Below are 9,100 nucleotides of genomic sequence, written 5' to 3' on the forward strand. Positions count from 1 at the left end.
GGTTCTGGGAACCCAGGTCTGAGCCGTCTCTCCAACCCTGACAGCTGGGATTTCTTCTTTCTGAAGGCGATAATACCATCCTCCTTATAAGTGGGTTCCCCCAAAAGGAAAATGGAATTTAGGCAATGAGGCCTAGTTTTCCTTGGTTTTCTGGAATCAATCTTTCTTTCTTTCTTTTTGGTTTTTTGAGACAGGGTTTCTCTGTTTAGCCCTGGCTGTCCTGGAACTCACTCTGTAGACCAGGCTGGCCTCGAACTCAGAAATCCGCCTGCCTCTGCCTCCCAAGTGCTGGCATTAAAGGTGTGTGCCACCATGCCCGGCTTGGAATCAATCTTTCTTTTCCCTTTAAAACGACAGCACCGGCCAGGCAGTGGTGGTACACACTTTTACTCCCAGCACTTGGGAGGCAGAGGCAGATCTGGTCTACAGAGTGAGTTCCAGGTTAGCCAGGAATATACAGAGAAACCCTGTCTCAAAAACCAAACCAAACCAAACCAAAACAAAAAACCCAAAACCAAACAAACAAAAACAAAAACAACCACCACCAACAACAACAAAACAAATAACAACAACAACAAAACCCCCAGGTTTTTACAATGTATCTCTGGCTAGCATGGAACTTGATATGTAGACCAGGCTAACCTAAATTCACAAGATCCAATGGCTTCTGCCTCCAGCATGCTGGAATTAAAGGCATGCTTGGCTGGACATATTTTTAAATTAAATTAAATTGTATTTTGAAAAAAAATAAAAAAATAATAAAATAAATAAAAACAAAAAACAAAAAAAAAATTGTATTTTGGATGCTAAGGATTGAGCCCGTGGCTTTGCATGTTAGGCAGTTGCCCTTCTGCTGAACTGTACTGCAGCCTCTGCAGGAATATTCCTGCCGTTTGTCTTTGCCTATGGTGCAGGAGGTGGAACCTAGGGCTGGCTGGGTGTGCATGCCAGATGGGCTCTACTACTGAGGTGCAACCCGTCCCTGCCTTCTGTTGACTTGAAAGTAAGTTTTGGGATGCTGGGGATATAGCTCAGAGGTAGAGGGCTGAGCTTGATTGACAAGCTGGATAAAAGCTAGGTGTGGAAGAGCAAACCTAGGATCCCACTATGGGACATAAAATCAAAAGGATGGACAAGTTCAAAGCTATTCACAGCTACATGTCAAGTGTAAGGCCAGCCTGAGCAGCAGGAAGGAGACTTTCTCTCAAAAACAAAACTAAAACTGTTTACCGCTTTAGTCTGCTACACCTAGTAGGGGCGGGAAAGTAGAATCCAAAACCAATTCCACGTTTCTTGGAAGAAACCAAGGTCACAGGACTCTCGTTTTTTTCTTGGAATTTTCTCACAAGCACTCAGAAATCTCCTCACATAACTTCATTCTTGAACCCTGTTCCATGACTAAAACCACCAAATTTAGGAGAAGGGGATGAGGGAGGTTAATCTTGAGCAAATATCTTAGTTTCTTTTTTGTTGTTGCTGCTGTGATAAAATATCCTGTCAAGAGCAACTCAAAAGAAAGTTTATGTTAGCTCCCTGATCAAGGGGTTCGTCACTACAGGAAATTCAAGTCAGCTGGGCACATGGCACCACGAAATGAATCTTCCTTCTCTGCTAGATCCAGCCCCAGGGATCTGTGCTGCTCTCTTTTAGTGTCCCCTCCCCCATCCAGGAACCTACTCACAGACGGGCTCTGGACCTAACTACTCCTCACAGGCGTGCCTGGAGGCCTATCTCCTAGGTGACTTAGGTGACTCCAGGTCCTGTGAAGCTGACAACTTTAACTCTACCATGTGTGAGGCTCCAAGTTTGACCCCAGCACAGTTATCAGTCAGTCCAGCCCTGGGGAGGTGGAGGTAGAGGTTCAGGAATTCCAGGCCTGCTTTGGCTACAGAACAAGGCTTGGGCACACAGACTAGCCATCAGCTACCTGTCTTTAAGACTACAGTCAGTGAGATGTCTCAGCAGGAAAAGGTACTTGCTACACAAGCGCGCTAACCTGAGTTCAGTCCCTAGGATCCATGTAAGGAGAGAACTAAGTCTGTGGAGGAGGAGGAGGAGGAGGAGGAGGAGGAGGAGAAGGAGGAGAAGGAGAAGGAGGAGAAGGAGAAGAACAAGAACAAGAACAAGAACAAGAACAAGAACAAGAACAAGAACAAGAACAAGAACAAGAACAAGAACAAGAACAAGAACAGAAGAAGAAGTCTGCTTTCACATGTCTTCAATACAAATCTGGTCAGGTTGGTTTTTTGTTTCTATGCTCATGGTATTAAGTCAAAACTCCTTTGTCTGCTAGGCATGGTGACACACATCTATAATCCATACACTAGGAAGCAGAAGCAGAAGATTGCTGCAAACCAAAGCTTCACAGTGAAACCTTGTCTCAAAAACCAAATACAAAACCCAAATGATCAAAGGAAACCCTCTGTCATAGGACCTAGGGAAAACATACAGTTACAACCAAACACACCAAAATGGAATAAAGAAAACCCCACTGTCTCCCCCTCCTATTAATACCCACCCCAGCGCAGGATGTCACCTTCAGAAAGGCCCTTTCTGCCGACCCCTGCACACACAGCACACCCGCTAACTGCTCTGGGTAGCGGTGACCCTTATCTTCCTGGATTATAAGCAGTCTGGCCCTCACACTTGCCTCTGTCTTAGATAGCAGGCTCCCCGACTCCTGGAACTGGGCTCCATTTATCACTGCAATCCAGAGTGTGACGCTAAACATCAGTCTCTCCATAAATGTTGAACTGAACTGAACTTATGCACTTGCATTTTCTGCAATTATTCCCTAAGTTCTTATAAAAGTTAATTTGGAAAATGTCAGCCTGTCTCAGCTGTCCTCCTGGGAGAGAGGGAAAAGGGCATCTGTGTATGCAGGGACTGAGAAAAAGCACATCCTTGGGGGCTGGGGACAGTGACTGCTGTGGAGATACAAGTGAGAGGTCACACAGGGAGGGGAAAGGCAAGAGGAAAAAGCTAGATTAAATGACAGCTGGTCAGCCAGAAGGGCCGGCCCAGTCCTGTAGCCCAGAGCATTTAAGAGGTGGAGGAGGGAGGGTAAGAAACGCAAAAGCTGCCCGGCAGTCAGTGGTTTCGCACGCCTTTAATCCCAGCATTTGGGAGGCAGAGACAGGCGGATTTCTGAGTTCAAGGCCAGCCTGGTCTACAGAGTGAGTTCCAGGACAGCCAAGGCTACACAGAGAAACCCTGTCTCAACCCCCCCCCCCCAAAAAATGAAAGAACACAAGGCCAAACGTGGATATATAAGATCCCTACTCAACAGCAACAACAACGAAAACAAAACCAAAAGCCCAAAGCCGGTTCTTGAGATGACTCAGTGGGTGAAATATTTGCCAAGTCCAACCACCTGCGTTTAATCCCTAGAACCCACGTGGCTGAAGGAAAGAACATGTCTCTCAGGTTGTCTTCTGATGGTCATACTGTGTCATGGAACCGGCACTACACAGACACAGAACACAGACATTAGTGGTTTGGAATTTCGTTTGTTTGTTTTTGTGTTTGAGACAGGGTTTCCTCTGTGTAACCCTGGCTCCCCTGGAACTCTCTTTCTGTAGCTGAGGCTCGACCTAGAACTCACAGAGATGTACCTGCCTCTGCTTTCTAAGGGTTGTGATTAAAAATGTGAGCCGCCACTGCCCAGTGTGTTTTTATTTATCTACTTATTTATTTAACTGAGAAAAAAAGATGGCAGGTCATTGTGACTTGTAATTCCCTTACATTTTGTATTTCTTCAAGTCTAGAAAAACTTGGATTTTTTTTTTTTTTTTTTTTTTTTTTTGGTTTTAAAAAAGAGTTAAAAAAAAAAAAAAAGGTTTTTTTTTTGGTTTTTTTTCAAGACAGGGTTTCTGTATGTAGCCCTGGCTGTCCTGGAGCTCACTTTGTAGACCAGGCTGGCACTGAACTCAGAAATCCGCCTGCCTCTGTCCCCCAAGTGCTGGATTAAAGGCATGTGCCACCACACCCGGCCTGGCTGGATTTTCTTATTGGGGGACTTAGCTCCATCTGCTCTGCCTTGGACCCCTTTCTGTATCTGTGTAGTGGTTGGAGGTCAGCTTGTATGTCCTGTGGAATCAGGAGAATCAAGACAAGAGGGTTTGTGAGCACTTGGCAGTTACCCCATTCTGAAAACAGAAGGGCTTTTATGCAGGAGATGGACACACACAGTAGAACATGTAGCCCAGGCTGGCCTCAAACTCATTATGCAGCTGTGATGATTGATTTTGATTGTCCACTTGACACCATGTGGAGTCACTTAGAAGAGACTCCATGAGGGACTGTCAAATCAGGTTGGCCTTGGGCCTGTCTATGGTGGATTGTGCAGGTTACATTAATTGAGATGAGAAAACTCACCCACTATGGGTGGCACCATTCCCTAGATAGGGTATTTTGAGCTGTGTAAAAGTGGAGCACTTGAGCCGGGCGTGGTGGCACACGCCTTTAATCCCAGCACTTGGGAGGCAGAGGCAGAGGCAGGTGGATTTCTGAGTTCGAGGCCAGCCTGATCTACAAAGTGAGTTCCAGGACAGCCAGGGCTACACAGAGAAACCCTGTCTTGGAAAACAACAACAACAACAACAACAAAAACAAAAAACAAAAAACAAAAAAACGGGCTGGAGAGATGGATCAGTGGTTCTGAGTTCAATTCCCAGCAACCACATGGTGATTCACAACCATCTGTAATGGGATCTGATGCCATCTTCTGGTGTGGCTGAAGACCGCTACAGTGTACTCATATAAAAATAAATAAATAAATCTTTAAAGAAAACAAACAAACAAACAAAAATCAAAAACAAAAAAACACAACCTTTTCCCTCTTATGTTGCAGTTGCTAGGGTACTTTAACACAGAAACATGAAACAAATCTAAAACAATAGCCAAGGGTGTCCTTGAGACCATCATTTTCCTTTTTTCTATTTATTATTTTATCATCATCATCAACAACAACATAGATTCTCGCTTTGTAACCCTGACTAGCCTAAAACTCATAAAGTTGATTTGCCTCTGTCCCACAAGGGCTGAGACTGCAATGTGCCCCACTATTGCCCAGTTCAGAATATCTCTGAGACAAGGAGATGGAGTTCCCTGGGCAAGGAAAACATAGCCATGGACATAACTTCAGCTTGGCTTTGTCTTGGTGTCTCTAGGTCTCATTCTCAGTCATTTTCCAATCGTTACCTCGGCCTGTGGCAAACCCACAGTTCTGCTCGGAAGCGCCCTTGACCAGGGGTCCGCAGCCTCCCCCTTCAATCTGGATGGTGTTTACTAGGTCCTCCGCCTTGAAGTAGTTTGTGGTGTTGTCTGCCTTTTGAAGAAAAATGGTTTTTGCCTCACTTCCTCACTCCTGTTTAAATATTTAGTTTAATCAGCACAGGCCCAGTGCCTTTCCATTTCCCTGGGTGCCTGGGAGCCACGCTGACGTCGGAGTCATAAATAATGCATCTGATCCCAACAGCACGGCCACTGGCTGGGGGTTCCTCCATTCCTCAGGGCTCTGAGCTGGCTCTGTCCTACAGATGCTTTGGGGAGCTGTGGTGCCGTCATGGAGAAGCTCCAAAGGCTTGGACCTCAAGGCTGTGGCCGCAGAGTCACAGTGGCTCCAGCCCAGATCTGAGGGACCTTTTCGGGAGTGTGGGGCAAGTTAGGTGGTATTGGTAGGTGCAAACACCGCGGCTATGGAATGTTAGGACCTGGAGGGGATTTGAGGGCCACTTAAACGGGGCCCACATTAGGTTCTGTGTGAGTGCCAGGGCACGGGGAAAGAAAATCAGACTGACATGGGAGTCAACTAAGGTTAAGGACAAAAGAATCCATGAAATGCTACAACCTTCTTCCCATCTTGAGAACCCTAACATGGCCTCCACCCTCCATTCTGTGGTCACTGTTGAGGTTCCCTGGCATCGTCTGTCCCCTCCTATAGAAAGGATCCAGTAGTGGTTTGGTTTGATTTCGACTGGACAGGTTTTGGCTTACACCTTAGCCAATACTCCAAAAGGTCGAAGTGCCTCCAGGTGCCCTCCCCTGCCCTCGGAGCCTGGCCTCTGATCCTTGTGTTAGCCACGTCTAATGATTCGCTCCCAGTCTGAATGCTTAACAACAGAGTCTTGGAGGCAGCTCTGAAATACACTTTTTATTTTCCCCCAAACTTAGCAGAGATAAAAGGAGACAAAAACAATGATTTATTTATCCAGAAGTTCAAAGTTTAGCTTTGAGCTCTCAGCATTTTTAGTTCTTTTTAAAATCAAGAGAACAAATAAACTGGCCTCTTTCTCTATAGAAAGAGCAGCCACTATCAACCTACAGATAAAGATAAAAGGAGCAGATGAAAGGGACTCCTTCTGGTCTCTGTCCCTCTGTTTGACTGGAGGAGGGGAGGACTTATGAATCTTCCCCCTGTCCTTGGAGTCAAGGCTAAAACCCACCATTTACTTCCAGTTTCCTAGTGCCAGAGTTAAAAATAGAAGAAGGCCCTGGGAATTGGTCGAGGTGATAGATGTCTACAATCCCATCGCAAGGCAGGCTGGGGTATTATGCTAGAGGCCAGGGTAGACAATTTAGGAAGAGCTTATTTTGTTTTGTTTGTTTGTTTTTGTTTGTTTTTTCCAAGACAGGGTTTCTCTGTGTAGTCCTGACTGTCCCAGAACTCACTCTGTAGACCCAAATGGTCTGGAACTCACAGACATCCCTGTCTCTGCCCCTTGAGTGCTGGGATTAAAGGCGTGTGCCACCACCACCACTTGGCAGGGTTTTGTTTGTTTGTTTGTTTTTTGTTTTTTGGGCTGGGCTAGAACTTGAAATGGAGATCAGGTTGGTCTCGAACCTCAGAGAATTGCCTCGGAGAATTCTCTGGGGCTAGGACCAAGGAAATTCTACACCACACCTGTTTTATGTGACTGTGCTTTAAACTAAGTTAAAAGACGAGGAGGAGGAGGAGGAGGAGGAGGAGGAGGAGGAGGGGGGGGGGGGGGAGGTGGAAGGATAGGGGTATAACTTAGCAGTTGAGTACTAGCCTAGGATACATGAGACTCTGGCTTTGATCTCTCTCTAGCCTTCTCCAAAATGTATGTGTGTACACACATATAGCCTATCTTTAAGGAGACAGACAGACAGACAGACAGACAGACACACACACACACACACACACACACACTCTCACACGAATAAATAAATATCCATTCACAGTGCTAGCTAGGTACAGTTCTACTCTAAGCTTTCCCCATCTCTAAGTTAGTCTCTCTGCGCATTTCCCTGTTTCCGTTCCCCACTGTGCATCTTCTGCAGAGACAAGGGATGCTCTAACAGTGTAAACTGGCCGGCCCAGGGGTCAAGGGTGCTTCTATTCCTGTACAGGGCCAAGGTTTGGCTCTCAGCACCCACCACATCAGATAGTTCATGTCCCAACACCCGTGTCAGTGGGGTCACAACAGCCTGTAATCTGTCTCCAGGGGATCTGATGCCCTCTTCAGTTCTCCACTGGCATGCATACACACGTGACACACTTACACACACACACACACACACACACACACACACACACCCATAAACTGTCATAAGTTAGATCACCATCATTCTGGGTTTAAACTTTCTAATTGCTGTGTGTGGTGGCACACACCTTTAATCCCAGAACTCAGTTTTAGCCCAGCCTGATCTGCATAGTGAATGCCAGGACAGCCAGGGGTACATACCACGACACTGTCTCAAAAGCAACAAAAACCGGGAGGCAGGGGCAGGCGGATTTCTGAGTTCGAGGCCAGCCTGGTCTACAGAGTGAGTTCCAGGACAGCACAGCCAGGGCTACACAGAGAAACCCTTTCTCGGAAAAACAAAAAAACAAACAAACAAAAAAAGCAACAAAAACAACATCAGAAATCCTCTTAACCCCATCCCATTGCACTTAGGATAAAAGCCAAGCCTTTCTGAGGCCACCAGGCTTTGTGTGACCCAGACCCTGGTCACTGTTTCCACTTTACCTCCTACCCACATAGACCCAGCAGCTTCTAGATGTGGGGACACTGCAGGCATGTCCCAGGGCCCTGGACTCTCACTGTTTAGTTCCTACTTCATCTTAGAGGCTTTTCTTGATCACACCAACATTTTGGGTTTATCGAATATTTTCTTTATTTACATTTCAAATGTTATCACCTTTCCCAGTCCCCCCACCCCGAAATCCCACTATCCCATCCCCCCTCCCCTGTTTCTATGAGGGTGCTCACCCACCCACCTACCCACCCACTTCTGCCTCACCGCCCTGGCATTCCCCTGTACTAGGGCATTTTGCCTTCACAGGACCTTGGGCCTCTCCTCCCATTGATGCCCAACAAGGCCATCCTCTGCTACATATTCAGCTGGAGCCACTGGGTCCCTCCATGAGTACTCTTTGATTGGTGGTTTAGTCTCTGGGAGCTCTGGAGGTGGGGGTCCTGGTTGGTTGATATTGTTGTTTTTTTCCCCTATGGGGTTGCAAATCCCTTCAGCTCCTTTAGTTTTTCTCTAACTCTTCCACTGGGGACCCTGTGCTCAGTCCAATGGTTGGCTGTGAGCATCCGCCTCTGTATTTGTCAGGCTCTGGCAGAGCCTCTCAGGAGACAGCTATCTCAGGCTCCTGTCAGCAAGTGCTTCTTAGCATCCACAATAGTGTCTGCGTTTGGTGACTGTATATAGGATGGATTCCCAGGTGGGGCAGTCTCTGGATGGCCTTTCCTTCAGTCTGTGCTCCACACTATGTCTCCATATTTGCTCCCTTGAGTATTTTGTTCCCCTTTCTAAGAAGGACTGAAGCATCCACGCTTTGGTCTTCCTTAATTCTTGAGCTTCATGTGGTCTGTGAATTGTATCTTGAGTATTCTGAGCTTTGGGCTAATATCCATTTATCAGTGAGTGCATGTCATGTGTGTTCTTTTGTGACTGAGTTACCTGACTCAGGATGATATTTTCTAGTTCCATCCTTTTGCCTAAGAATTTCATAAGTCGCCGGGTGTAGTGGCGCACGCCTTTAATCCCAGCACTCGGGAGGCAGAGGCAGGCAGATTTCTGAGTTCAAGGTCAGCCTGGTCTACAAAGTGAGTTCCAGGACAGC

The sequence above is a fragment of the Mus pahari genome, chromosome 18 (assembly GCF_900095145.1).
Source record: "Mus pahari chromosome 18, PAHARI_EIJ_v1.1, whole genome shotgun sequence".
Classification (NCBI taxonomy): Eukaryota; Metazoa; Chordata; class Mammalia; order Rodentia; family Muridae; genus Mus; species Mus pahari.